The sequence below is a fragment of the Callospermophilus lateralis genome, chromosome 3 (assembly GCF_048772815.1).
Source record: "Callospermophilus lateralis isolate mCalLat2 chromosome 3, mCalLat2.hap1, whole genome shotgun sequence".
NCBI classification, from domain to species: domain Eukaryota; kingdom Metazoa; phylum Chordata; class Mammalia; order Rodentia; family Sciuridae; genus Callospermophilus; species Callospermophilus lateralis.
The window spans coordinates 109,909,261-109,923,797 of record NC_135307.1 but is presented as its reverse complement, the minus strand read 5'-3'; positions in this window follow the sequence as shown (position 1 = coordinate 109,923,797).

The window sequence follows — 14,537 nt, the reverse complement described above, 5'->3', positions numbered from 1 at the left end:
TTCCTGATCTTGGACAAATTAGCCTTGGACAAATTATATCACACTGATAGCTCCCAGGTCATCTGGTGCCTGTGGGAAGAATGAGGGCTTAAGACAGAGCGAATTTCACAGTGTTGTATTTGGCCCCTTTTTCTGGTAAACATGGAGGAAGGAGATCAGAGACTCAATCTTTTCTTTGCCTGGATGCAAAGAAAGTCAGTTTCTAGATTCATATTTTCTGGGACTGCATAATAATCTGTCTTAATTGTGGAGTATCATAATAAATAATATGTAATAATGTCATGATGATAACCTATAATTTAAATCAACTCAGGAAAATGGAATGGAGAGATCTCCAACACTACTTTCTGAGACTGAGTCATAAACTCAATTTTCAATTCCAAGCAATTGGCACTTCTGACGTCTATACACAAATAATCTCAACCCATCTCATTAAATATTCAATCCATATTCAAAGTTATTAAATATTGAACACGATTTAATAAATACAACCAAGTTAATCATGACTTCATTTGGTGGTTGTGGGTTCATAAAAAGCTGGTGAAAAGAGTCAGTCATTCCACTTGGGGCTTCATTCTGATCTTCCATCTCCCTGGCCCTGTTTTTAAATGAGTGTAGAAACTGGATAATGTGTGTGTGCAGATGTGTTGGGTTGTAGCTCTCAGTAGTTTGTGCCCCAGGTAGGATGGGTCTGTCTGGGGTGTGTATCTGTCAATGTATGTTTCGTAAGCAGTTATGATGCTGGTGAGCTACCTTAGATCCTGGTTGTCAAATGGTTTCTTCTAGGCACCTCATCAATGGCTAGGACCATAGGACTCCACAGTCTCCTATAACTGAGCGTGGATTCCAAAGGTTACTTTCTCCTAGGGCTGTGCACGTGTAGTCAGCTCCTGAGAACAAGTGTCTCCTTAGGTTGCCCTTTGATTGCCTCTGCCTAGTCCCACCCCTGCAGTGCAAGAAACCGGACTATTGAGGAAGGTACTTTGAACAACCTTGAGTTCAAATTTAGGTTCTGTCATTTACCAGTTATGTGGCTTTGGGCTTTGGGTAAGTTAACCTTTTGGACCTTCAGCTTCCCCTCTCCAAAAAGGAGACAAAAATGCCTGCTATATAGGATTGTTGTGAGGTTTAAATAATATTGTAGGTGTACGTTGTTAATAAAATGTAGATAGCTTACCATTTATTTATTTATTTATGGTACCAGGGATTGAATCTAGTGGTGCTTAATCACCAAGTCATATCCCCAGCCCTTTTAATATTTTTATTTTGAGACAGGGCCTCACTAATCTGCTGAGGCTGGCTTTGAACTATCAGTCCTCTGGCCTCAGCCTCCTGAGACTCTCTGGGATTACAGTAGGCGGATGCCACCATGCCCAGTTTACTTTTTCTTTAAATAAGACAAGATCCTACACTAAGCTTTGTAATAGGTCTAAAGGTAAAGAAGACATGGCATTGGCTCCAAATATCTTAGCATCTGGTGGGAGATAGACATTTCCACTTAAGCATGCTAGAGTGTCACCTTCTGCCTGAAGAGTTTAAAAGACCCTACAAGTGGCCTGGGGTTGTGGCTCAGTGATAGAGTGCTTGCCTGGCATGTGTGAGACACTGGGTTCAAACTTCAGCACCACATATAAATGAATAAGTAAAATAAAGTTTCATTGACAATGTTTACACACACACACACACACACATACACACACACACCCTACAAGTTCCAAAATTTTTTCTTCACAGCAAATCACAGTCATTATTGGGAATCTCTGTGCCTATCCCTCCCTGGAGCTTAAAGCAGGGCTCTGCAAGAAGGAGAGGAAACATTCAGCTGCCAGCAGACCAAGGTGGGAGAGGGAAGGAGAACACCTGAGCCAGGGAAAGGAGAACACCTGCGCCAGGCTGGAGGCTCTGCTGGGGCCCTAGCCTTCTGATAATTTACTCCTGAAACAGAGGCCATCCTCCCAGTGTGGTCACCAGGGTTTTGGCCTCTGCATCCCCTACCCCTGACCTGGCTAAAGCAGGCAGGAGGTGGAAATGGATTTGCTTGTGTTCACATAACCAGTGAGTGATGCAGCCAAGGGTTTGAAGTTGGGCATCTGCCTCCAGGCCTCTGCCTGTCACCTTTCTGTATTCTTCTTTTTACTGTCTTCCTGTCCCAGTTAGAGGGCAAGCTTTTTATATATATGGAGAAGGGGAGGGGGAGGGTTTATTTAGCTCACATTTGTATGTTCAAAGTCCAACACCAGACAATCCCATTTGTTTGGCATCTGGTAAGAGCACCTCATGGCAGGAGCAAGAGTAGGAATCACATCTCAAAGAGGAGCAGAGAGAAAAGAGAGGCGCCTGGCCAGTCATGCTCTTTTTTGGGGGGCGGGGGTACCGGGAATTGAACTCAGGGGCACTCAACCATTGAGCCACATCCCCAGCCCTATTTTGTATTTTATTTAGAAACAGGGTCTCACTGTGTTGCTTAGCACCTCACTTCTGCTGAAGTTGCCTTTGAACTCATGATCCTCCTGCCTCAGCCTCCTGAGACACTGGGATTACAGGTTTGTGCCACCACTCCCACTGTCTTGCTCCTTTTATAACAATCCTCTTGCAAGAAATTAAGAGATGGCATGAGAACTAACTCTTGTCCCCAGTGACCTTAAGACTTCCTTCCAGGCCCCATCTTCCCAAGTTTCCATCACAATCCAACTTTTTTTTTGTACCAGGAATTAAATTCAGGGGTGCTTAACCACTAAGCCACATCCCCATTTTTTTTTCTGTATTTTATTTAGAGACAAGTTCTCGCTGAGTTGCTCAGGGCCTTGTTGAGTTGCTGAGGCTTCGAATTTGCAATCCTCCTGCCTCAGCCTCCTGAGATGCTGGGATTACAAAGAGCAATCTTTTAGATAACAGGCTTAATGGCTGAGAGAGGGGGACTTTTTTCTTAGGTTATGTCCTTAGGTGAACAGCATGGTTATAGGTGTCATAACTTCCAAAATAAGCTTGTTGCAGCCAGGTTAGAGATGGCTCCAGCAGTGGGATGTGCCTCCTTAGAGGACGCTCTCAGGGACTGGCAAATGAATGATGGATGGTGGGCGCCAACATGACCCCGGGCTCACTCTCAGAGATGTTTGCTAAAAGTGTTTCTGGCTCATGTGTCCTTGGAGACCTGCCATCTGGGTGGTGAAGGTACAGCTTTATAGATCCATGTAGCTTTTTAGAGTATGGCAGAAAACCAGGCAATCCCCAGCAGTCCTCAGGCACACACTGGCTGCTTGATGGTGTGTGAGTATGTGAGACAGAGAAGGGGGAGGAGTGGCTCCCTCTGCATTGCTCTAGAGATGGGATGGAATGGTTATCTAGGAAGACCTGTCACCTCCCCAAGCCTGTCAGAAGGGAAGTTTGAGAATTCCAAGTAGATGGTTTCCACAGAGTGAGAGTAAAAGAATTGGTGGGAGCAGAAGCTCATAACCCAAAGGAAATGTAAGGATGAAGAAGACATGCAAAACCTGCTGTGCATAATCTTTTTAAAAATTTTTAGTTATAGATGGACACAATGTCTTTATTTTGTTTATTTATTTTTATGTGGTGCTGAGAATCAAACCCAGTGCCTCACATGTGCAAGATAAGCACTCTACCATGAGCTATAACCCCAGCCTAGCTGTGCAAAATCTTAATTGCTAACAGTTCTAGTTCCTGGAGCTGGGCTTTGGTGCATTATTTCATTTAATCTTCACAGGATTCACAGTACTGTTATCATTCTCATTTTACAGACAGGAAAACTGAGACTAGAGAGGTTAACTGATTGCCCAGCGTCACAGTGAGTGAGTGGTGGCACAGGCCTATCATCTCAGCATCTATGGTACCCACCAACTAGCACCCAGAGCCAGAGACACCTTTAGGGAAATCTAATTCAGCCTTTTCATAATAAGATAGGAAATTGAATACCAGAGAGCAGCTGAATGTCAAGGCCAGACAACTGGTCAACCTAAGGTTTGCCTGCAAGACTAGACTAGGGTGAGGTAGGGAGGCTCCTTAGGATACAGAATTTAAGTGGCATTCACTCTCGGGTGCTCATGATGCAATTGCACAACCCTGAGAGCGAAGGCCTCCTTCCATGTTGGGCATCTGGTTTTGTGGTATGAACAGACACAGCATGGCTTTATTCATTTGATTTGATACCCCAACTTGAGGAACTGATGGGACTATCTGTATGGAACTGTTTAGGGCTAATACTCCAAAGCCGGTTTTTACCACAGCCCTTGATGGATGGTTAATTTCTGGTTGGGACCACAGGTGGGGGGAACAAACTGGCCCTAGCAGATAGGGTTGACACTTAGAGAACCCTGATCCTGTCATTATAAATCAGCTGGCAGAGTGAAGTCCATGGTGAAGGAGACACTACATCTCTCTGAACCCCACTGGACTGAAATGAGGAAGTCACAGGAGAAGCTCCTAGGGGAGGGGCTTGCCCCATCGCAGCCTTAATGATAGTTGGTCAGGGTGGGTGAGGAGGAGGCTAAGTGCTGGGAAACCTGTCTGGAGACCTTTTCCCACAGCCTTATACAATACGCCTGTTTTATTTGCAAAATTCCTCCTGGTTTGGGGTGGGAGTGGTGTACAGTCACCAGTCTTAAGCCTGTGCATTCCCGTTTTAATTCAAGAAGGAAAGAGGACAAACTCCACTAGCAAATACCCTGCCTACACGCCATTGCCCCTGTAAGCAGGAGTCCCGAATTTCTTGGTGAAGGGCAGAGGGTGGAAGAGAAGGGGTTTCCTGCACCACTCACAATTGCCAGCTTTCTCCCATTGCCTGGCCTTGTTAGGAGTGCTGCAGGGATCCGGGCGGCTTAAGGTGCTGTGCAGGAGGAGAGGTCTTCTTCCTTTGGCTCTGGGCGCAGGAGCACGCGAAGAGCCTCAAAGCTGGAGGCTGGCCTCAGGCGCCCTAGCATTTCTCAGGTCAGCGGAGCCCAGTCTCGTGCTGCGGATAGGCAGAGGTGGTCTAGACCTCGCCGCTGGAGTAGCCCTCAGCAAGGCACAATCCTTGCTGTGAGAGCCCCAGTTTCCTCATCTCACCAGGAGCTGCTCAGCCCTACTTGGTTTTGACATTCTGAGTTCTTTTGCTTTCTTGCCTTTTCCCAGCCCAGACGTTTCTCAAGTCCCTGCCTTGAGTACCAATTTCCAGAACTGATCCATCTGTGTCCCTGCTGTTGAAAGTATGACCTGGGGGGAGGTGCCAAGGACCCCCTTCAACCCCTGTTGAGTCCCCCTCCGCCCCCTTCCTGAGCTTCAGGAGTAGGCGCACAGGCCACTCTGATTCACCAGGAGGTAAAGGGGGACTTGGGAAGAGAAAAGGGAGTCGAGATGCGAGAAGATTAAAAAGAGGAAATGGAAAAGAGAAAAGAGGGAGCAGAAAGGGACAGCAAAAGAACGCAAGGGGTGTGGGAACAGAGAGAGGCTGGAAAGAAGAGAACCAGAGAAAAAGGAGAGAGAGAGAGAGAGAGAGAGAGAGAGAGAGAGAGAGAGAGAGAGAGAGAATGAATGAATATGATCAGGGTCTGAAAGGACCAAAGAGGGAGAAAGGGGTGAAAAAAGAAGAAGTAGAAGGGGGTGGGAGAGCGAGCGAGAGAGCTGCGAGCTGGGAGGAGGGAAGCTGGAAGGGAGGGAGAGAGAGGAGGGAGGGACTGAGGGACGGAGGGGGTGGGGGCTGGCTCGGCAGCAGCAGAATCCGCCGCGGCTCCTGCTTGCTCGCTCACTCGCTCGCGGTGCCCGCCGCCCGTCGCCCGACTCTGGGTAGCTCTCAGCTCCCGCACTTGGCCCAGCTATCTGGAGCAGCTCGGGCTCCGGAGGACTGGACCGCGCAACTGGCTGGCTGAGCCCTGGGCGGGCCGCGGAAGCAGGTAGGTGGCTGGGTGGAGTCCGCGAGGATGCGGAGGCTCGGAGCGCCAAGGGTTCAAGGGGACAGGAATGTGTTCCAGTCCTGGGGAGGGGGCTTTGCAGCCTCGCGACTAACTTTCCATCTGCTCCGTGGATCCCCGCTACCTGGTGCGGGCCCAGGTCCCGGCTTCGGAAGCCGAGTTTGACGCGGGTAGGGGGTGAATGCTGGGACGTGTGGAAGCGCCAGGGGGTCCGGGCAGGATGTGTAGCGTCCTGGCGTGGGCAGGCGCGCGCCCTCCGGCCGCAGTCAGGACGCAGCGTCCGCCGCGCCTCCACGTGCGGGGGAAGACCTGAGAACAGCAGGGTGGCGCGGGTGTCCCGGGGAGGGCGCCCGTCAGCGCCCGAGAATCTGGGGACTCCCGCCCCGGAGCCGCCCGGGGTGCACCGGCTGTAAGCACTGCACCCACGCCCTTCCCGCCCGGGTCCGGACGCAGAGCCGGCGGGCACGCGGGCAGATTCCCAGCAGTAGCCAGCGGTGCGCCTCGCCGCTGCCAAAGCCCAGTCAGTGCCACGCGCTCTTTGGCTTTTGGGAGGCGCGGAAGCGGAACGTATGCTCGCATCATTTCCTTCGTATCCAGTCTCCTCGACTCACTTCAGGGAATCTGGAACGCCCGACTGCCCTGTGGGTTGGTTATCAGACATCCCTCTTGTCCTTGCCGGCGACCCTAGCTCCCAAAGTTAAAAGAAGCCAATCCCTCCTAGCGCGCTCCTGGATCGCGGTTCCGAAGTTCCCAACTTCTCTCCCAGCCGTGGGCGGTAGTGTTGGAGGAGGGGATAAGGATGTTCGTCGTGGTCCCTTCAAGCTGCCCAGCGCAGCAGCCTTCCTTCTTGGCTTGGGTTTATTTTCCTACTTTGTTAGAAGGAAAAATGACTTAAAAATAGGCAAAAATTGTTCCTTGCGGGCGTCAGGGACTGCGAGTGGGAAAGAGCCATCACCCGTCGCGAGCTGGGAGCGCGGAGCCTCGTAACGATGGTATCTATCCCGCGCCTTCCAGCCCCTGCTCTTTTCTCCCGGACTTGGATCCCCGGCTGCACTGTGCAGCCCTGCCTCCGGATGCGTTCCCACTTGACCGCGCCAGGCGAGGCTAGTTTGAGTCCCTCCCGGTGGCCACGTTCTCAGGAAAGATCTGTCAAAGTGGATCCGCTTTAGGTTCTTCCACTCTCTGTCCCTGCGGAGCAGATCGAGTAGGGCCTCTGGCGGGTTGGGATCCGGGCCATCTCGGCTTGCTCTGCCAAGGGTACTCATGCCCCTTCCTGCACCCTGCCCGGGAAACATGGGTTAATGTACCGGCCAGGTGGCGGCGCGCGGCAGCCGGCTGGGGCTCTCGAATCCTGCGGGAGGCGCAGGTTCCTCTTGCTCTCCTCTCGGGATTTGCCGACCCGTGCGGTTTCCTGGAGAGAGCGGGGTCTCTGCCTTGCAGCCCTCTTTGTTGATGTATGTCCGAGAGATTCTCGTGAGAGGTTTAGCGAGGCCAAAAGCTGGGGTTGTTGCTGGCAGGGTTACCCCTAGCCCTTGCTCCTTGCAGGTTGGGGAGGGTGCCCCAGGGCGCTGGATCTACCACGCAGCGCTCCATCCCCAGCTCCTTTGGCGGGTTTCCCCTGTGCGCACTACGCACCAGCTCTCTCTGAAGCTCGAATATCGTTTTAAGCCTCTAGAAATTTGAAGTCTACAATGTCAGTCTTCACCTCTTCCTCCCATTCCATAAACCAGCAGACTGAGACCCAGAGAAGTAAAAGGATGCCCTTAGAGCTGGTTAAGGATGGAAGGGAAGTAACCAGCTCTCCTGACTCCCAGTTCAGGGCCTTTTCTAACATGCCACACGGACTTTACCGTGGGGGCAGGTGTTTCCAGCAGGCCGCTGCATACCTTGACAGGTTGGAGGGCTAGGAATGTTCGAGAGAGATTAGAAGCCCAGGTCTAGTCTCTGGATTCTCTTAATTAGGTGCCCTGCTGTGAACAACTCCCAGGAGGAACCTTTTTTTTTTTTTTTTTTTTTTAACATATCTTGGTTGGTGCATTATAATTATACATAATTGTAGGACTTATGTACATATATGTACACGCACACAATGTAACAGCATAATTTGGTCAATATCATTCCCCAGTACCTCCCCCTTTCCCATCCCTCTCTCCTCCCCCAGCTTTCCTCTAACTCAACTGGTCTCCTTTCTATTTTCACAACACCCACTCCTCACCTTTTTCCTCCCTCTTTTCTCTCTAGTTTCTACATGTAAGAAAATATGGGCTGGACTTGTGGCTCAATGGTAGAGCGCTTGCTTAGCATTTGTGAGGCACTGGGTTTCATCCTCAGCACCACATAAAATCAAAATAAAGGTATTGTGTCCACCTACAACTAAAAAATATATTAAAAACACAAAGCCTGTGACCCTGATTTTCTTCTGAGTTTGGCTTATTTTGCTTATCAATACTCTTCAGTTTCATCTAGGATGAATGATTTATGTGGCTGTTTGTGCATACCTAGAGTACACCTGCTCTGGAGTCTGGGGGTAAAAGGAGCTCACAGGCCTGGCTCCCCTGTAGTGTGTAAGCCACAGGGAAGGAGTAGCCATTATTTTGCAGCTGAAGAGTGCATAGAGACCTCGGTGAGATCACTTTTGGAGGGCAAAATTAGGAATAGTCCCTGGAGAAGGTAGTATGTGAAACTGAGCTTCAGGTAGATTTACAACTGGGGAGGAGGACTGTGGGGCCCAGAGCTCCAATACTAAAAGGGAGGCAGGCAAGCTCCAGTAAGAGTTGTTCAGCTGCTGGTCAAGGACATCAGAGTCAAGGTCAATGAGAACTCAAGCTCAGAAACTGGCCTCAGTGGTCTTTTAGTTTGAGGTGAAGGAGGGTGAGGACTTGGTCGAGAAGTCAGCATCCTGTCAACCAGGGGTTGTGGCACCTTTTCTTTTTCTGTTTCCCATTGTTCCCCCCCACCCCAGGGGATTTCAGTCATTTCTTGCCCCTTTCCAGCTATAACTTTTAGAATCAAGATATTTGAATGTTCTGGGCTTCCTATGGCCAGGGCATTTGCTGTAGTAGGAACATTTAGTCAATAAGTAGCTCTGGAGTGCCTACTTAGTGCCTGGTGTCTGTAAGGACCCAGATGTTACAACCATGAATCACACAGGGGCGTCCCATACCTCTGATATCTCACCTCTGCCCGTCGCAGTCTCAGGGTCTTGCTGCAGTACGGACGCAAATATGCAACGGATATGGGAAGCAGTGCTGAAGTGGATGATATAACAAAAAACATACCCAGCTTCCCTCTGGTGGCTCAAAGCTCTGAGGTGGAAAGGTAGGAAGCTATTGGCAATGAGATTTGGAGATTCTCTCCAAATTCTCTCCATGCCCCCAGCTTCTGGTTGCCAGGGTGACCCAAGGCAATTGTATTGATGTGGCATTGGAGAACTGCTCTGCAGAGCTTTTACCAGACCTAGAATGATGTATGTGTGTGTGGTGGGGGGAGCTGTGAGTGCTGGCAACTGTGATCTTGCTAGGTATCCATAGAGACTGGTGCCAGGTAACCATGTGCCCATTAAATCCCACCTTCTACAGCTGCTTGGTGAAGAGTGCAACCCCATTTTGCAGATGGGTAAATGGAGCCCTCAATCTGTAGATTGGGACAGCTATGCAGTGAGAGAAGGTAGACCCTTATAGAATTAGGTGTCTTTGATGTCTGATTCAAGTTAAAATGATGGTCTTCCTATTTTGTAGAATAGTGGTTCTCAGACTTTGGCATGGAGGGATGGTGCAAACACGGATTGTTGGCCCCCACCCTCAAAGTTTATGATTTGGTGGGTCTGGAGTGGGCCCTGGAGTTTGCATTTCTAAACAGTTTCCAGGTGATGCTGATGAGCGCAGTCCTGAGACCACACTTTGAGAACCCATGTGGCAGAATGGGAAGATGAGTGATTTCCTTAAGACTATGCTAGGGGGAAGGGGAGAGCCTGGAACAAAGGCTATGATTTAAGCTCCAAGAACTCTAGGACTTGCCTATGTACACTCCCCTCCCCCTCACCCCCCAGGTGGCCATGGAATTAAAGGAATATTTTATCTTCATCAGCACACATACAGAGAGTGAATATATTGCAATGTAATTAGGAAATAAATAGGTGTTGTGTGTTGGATGTAGATTCTGTGCCCTGTGGCTCTGTGGGGGTTTATTATAGCAGTGTTATAATTGAAAAGGTGTCATCCACTCCGAGAACCCCTCATGAAACTTTCATGGCCTGGGTGGTCATTGTCCAAAAAGACATGGCTTCTTCATTTAAAAGAAAGAAGTCAGAGAGATCGCTTCTCCTGCTAATGGGACTAGCTGTGTTTCTTTTTTGACAGTAACTATGCATTGTGTTCATAGGGGAGAGGGAAAAAAATGAACAGCTGATGCAGAGACTACAGGAAGTCCACATCACATGTATACAGATCTCTTGGTTGAGCATTTCAAAATGTGTTGCAACTGTCTGTCTGTCTGCTTGTCTGGATTTCTGATGTGAAGCTGTGTCTCAGGAAGAGGAGAGTTTGTGCTTCAATTTTGCTGATAGGGTAAATCTAATAGCACACTTTATCCCCAACATGTTAATTAGACCCAAAAGAAAAGAATCATAAAAGAGTTGTTCTCCTAAATGCTGGCATTTTTCATCTGGATTCTATTTATTGATTATTTTACAGTCGAGAAGGAGCAAAAATCCATGTTTTTATAGCAAATAAAGCTGGCTGCAGTAATTATGCAGGCTCAACATGTCTGTTCTGGAGCAGGAAGTTGGAATTCAGCCTGACTTTCAAACATTTGGGTGAGATCTAATTGAGAAAGACATTTCAAAGAACAAATATTTAGGAATGCGGAGTTTCACTGATGGTCTGTTTGGATCAAGTGCAAGTGCCTGGCTTTTAGCTTGATCCTAGGTAGTGGGGAGACAGTGGAGAAGGACCGATCAGTGATGTTAAGACTGCAGCCAAAATATGGGGCTGAAACGTTGAGATAATCAGTGAAGCTTAGAAAAGGGAAGAATAGTAGCTTCAGGGCACAGATCCCATGTAATTGGCGAGAAAGGGGAGAATCAATTAATCAAATATAGATTCAACATGTATTGAATGCCTAACCTTGGGATAGGCACAATGAGAGCAGGAAATGGAACTTTTCCCTGCTATATATCTTTCATAATGGTTAGCTCAGGTATCTATAGTGATAAGAGTCCTTGACTGGAGTGGGTCTCAGGACAGCAGTGGAATGGGTCTCCACCGGCTGAAACAATAAGGAACTTAGTATTGCCCACAACAAGAGATCTGGGCTATTTCTGCTCCAAGGTTGTTTCTCTCAGTAGTTCAACAGATCATCAAGGATCCAGATGCTTTTCATTGTTCCTAGTTCTCAAGGTCACAAGATGGCTGCAATAGTTCCAGGTGTTTCACCCTTAAAATCTTGTGCAGAGACAGAGAAGCCAGGAGGGCCTTTTCCAGAAATCCCTGACCAGACTTTCCCTTGTCTTCTTGCTGATATTGTAAATCACATGTCTTGCCTAAGCTAACTACACACAGGGCAAGGAGATTATAATAATTGGCCTATTTCTATAGGTGCCACCTATAGAATTCAAGACCTGGGTTTGAATTCTCTCCCCACTTCTTTTAAGCCCTATGACCCTGGGCGAAATAGTTCACCTTTTGTGCCTCAGTTTACTCTTATGCACAATGGGATTTGTTGGGAAGATAAATCTGAATTAGCTCAATACTTGATTGGTACAAAAGAGGTAGAAGATAATTTGAAGATCTGACCTTGGAAATTATAATCCCGTGTGGGAGACATCGAGGAGTAGGCCATCTAGACCTCAGATGGTCAGAGAGCAGAATCAGAGAGTGAATAATTATGACTTGCAGATCACCATGGTAGGAGGAGCATGATGTCCCTGGAGTCACGGTAGTTAGGGGAGGCTTCCTGGAAGAGGCGGCTCAGGGCGTATCAGAACTGCAGGATTAAAGTATGGCTGGGTTTTAAGCTCCTTCTGCCTACTTTTACTTCCTTTGGCTTTTTTTTTTATTTTTCTCAGTGGTAAAATGGAACCATTAGGGCAAAATAAGATCTCGTCTCTTCAATCACAGTGGCCTTGATGGTCAGTCTGAACATGGTGTATACTGGCCAGCATGGTTTGGAAGGCATTCTACAGTAGCCCCTTCAGTCCCGAACTCCTGGTTTCCAGTCCTCGAGGACCCACCAGCCCTGTACTCCTCAGACCATGTTTCTGCTGCTGGTTGGATCTTAATAATAGTAGCAGTAGTCATATTTGGGTGCCCAGCTCATGAAACCTCCCAGCTGCCCTCATGAAACCTCTCTGCCTACAATGAGATCTAACGTCTTCCTATCGCTCAACCATCTTCCCTTCCCAATTCTTCATTTTTGTTGTTGGCGGAGACATCTTCCCAGTGCTTGGGTCCAGAGCTTAGGCACACCTTTCGATGTCCCCACTCCCCCATGTACCCTGCTTCCAATATTAAATGTGCCGACTTTCCTTTTGTATTTATGTTTCTTAGATTCGTCCTCTTTCTAGCAGGAGAAATGTCCTTTGTTCATTATTTACCTCATCCTGGGTGGTGGCACTAGCCTCCTACTCTGCCATCTTCAGGGCACAGTGTATGGCTGTATATGGGGACATGTGTCTCCAGAGCAGCTACAGGGCTCTGTAAATGGAATGGTCTTTGTAAGTTCTAGTGCAGAGGTGGTAATGAACCTGGATTCCATGGCTGCAAAGCCATTATGTTGCTTTGGGTGCCACTGTCTAGAAGCCAGGGCATCTCCTCATTTATTTTCCCTCCAAGTCATCCCCAAACATGGTTTTTATCATCTAATTACCTCACACCTCCCTCCCGCATAGTCCCCACCAGATAAAGCCCAAGCCCTCACGTGTACAATCCCTGTGTCCGCAGTCTGCCTGCGTCTGTCTCCTCATCTTTGTCTTCCTTATCTGGTGGACTTGCCATCATGGCCCACTCCTGCTTTAGGCCCTGACCTTCTCTGCATTTAACCCAAACCATGTTTTCCTTCAAGACCAGCGTTAGAGCTGAGCGTCCTCATTAGACCTTCCCTGGCCACTAGTGTGCACAGTGATCTCGAAGCATTGATCTGTTTTCCGCTGCACTTCTGTAGCAATTATTGCCTACACCACAAATTCCATGCTTACTATGCCGTTGATGTCGTTGTTCAGCATTTGGTTGAAATGTTCGTGTTTCCTAATTGGACATAAGACCATTGAGATTCAAGGTGGGGTGGGAGTGGGTCCTTCTTTGTATCCAGTGATGTGGTCATCTTCAATGCTTCCAATGGTACCCCCTTTTTTTTTAATTGCAGTGGATCTAACCCAGGGCTTAGTGCATGCTGGACAATTCAATGGATATTTACTGAATTAATAAATCACAGGAATAGATTATTTACCTGAAAAATCACCCTTCGTTTCTTAACCTCAGTCAGGGTTTAATGAATGCCTTCTAAATTTCAGGAACACTTTCTCTATCTTGGGCAATACTTTGGTTTTTTGGGGGATTGACTTAGCTCACCTGTAGCAGGCCTGTGAAGCCGGTATTCTATTTTACAGATGATCAAACAAAGGCTGGGAGAGGACAGGCATCTGTCAAGTTCATTTGGCCAGCAGCTGTGAGGGGCGGGGCCTGTTCTTTGCTCTGTGTTCTCTTGTCTTGTTGAGGTTCCTCCCACCTGTGGTGTCCTGTACCTCTAGTCTCTTTTTCCCTGTGTCCTACTGCGTCGCACTGCCACTCTGTGTCCCAGGACTTTGGAATAATTCAGGAACCTCCAGATCCTCACAGTGGACTCTGAACTTTCTGGTGGAGAAGTTAAGACCTGTTATTTGGTGCAGAAAAGAAGTGAGGCCAGTAAAAGGCAGGAGGGGACTTGAGGAGTGGCCCTCAGATTCTCAGAAGGCTTTAGACAGTGGCTGGGCTAGGCCTTCCCAGAGGGCATCTGGAGGGGGGGGTGATGATAGCGTCAGGAGGGAAGAGACGAAATTCAGTAACAATGGCCCGTGTTAGGGCTTCACAGTTTAGGAAGCACTTTTGGAGTGCATGTAGTTTTTAGTTAGTGTTTTGCAACAACTTTGTAAAGTAGGTTCTTGTTCTCAGAAACTGGATTTTAAGGAGTTCAAGTGACTTGCTGCATTCACATCCCAAACCTGATGCCTGGCTCCTACAGTATTGTTCCAGAAGCTTCCTGACAGAGGGGCTTCTGTCCTGGAATTGCTTCTGTGGGTCCTGGTAGAGATGATGCCTCCCCTGTGGGTGTAGAATCTACCCTTCCTCAGACTCAAACTCATTTTAAACCCTTTCCTGCCCTCAGAAACCTGCCCTTCCCCTCTGGCTTTATCATCCAAGCTTAAAATAAATACAATAAATAAAAACACCCCAAAACTTCTTTTCCTGCAGAGGATGAGCAATAATCTACATATGCAAATAAATGGCATGCCAGTGTCCATGAATATTAATTTGGAAAGGGAGTCTGAGGCCCTAAAATACACTCAGAACCCATGATTTGGCATTTTGCAACTCCTCCAGCTCACTCTGCTAATCTTGTCCTTATTTTAAGGTGGCCCCTGCTCCCAGGTGGCCTCCCTATTAA